A 255-nucleotide genomic window follows, 5' to 3' on the forward strand; every position below is an offset into this window, starting at 1 on the left:
CGTGCTGCTTCCTGTCCGACAGGAAGTCTGTGATCCACCTGCAGGTGGAGTCAGGCACATTCAGCTGGGAGAGCTTCTCCTGGAGCAGAGCTGGGATGATTGTGTTGAAGGCCACAAACAGGATCCTGGCATAGGTTCCTGCGGAGTCCAGGTGCTGGAGAATGTGGTGAAGGGCCAGGTTGACAGCGTCATCTACAGACCTGTTGGTACTGTAGGCAAACTGAAAGGGGTCCAGGAGGGGGTCCGTGATTTCTT

The sequence above is a fragment of the Cyprinodon variegatus genome, unplaced genomic scaffold (genome assembly GCF_000732505.1).
Source record: "Cyprinodon variegatus isolate N-32 unplaced genomic scaffold, C_variegatus-1.0 Scaffold1344, whole genome shotgun sequence".
NCBI lineage: Eukaryota > Metazoa > Chordata > Actinopteri > Cyprinodontiformes > Cyprinodontidae > Cyprinodon > Cyprinodon variegatus.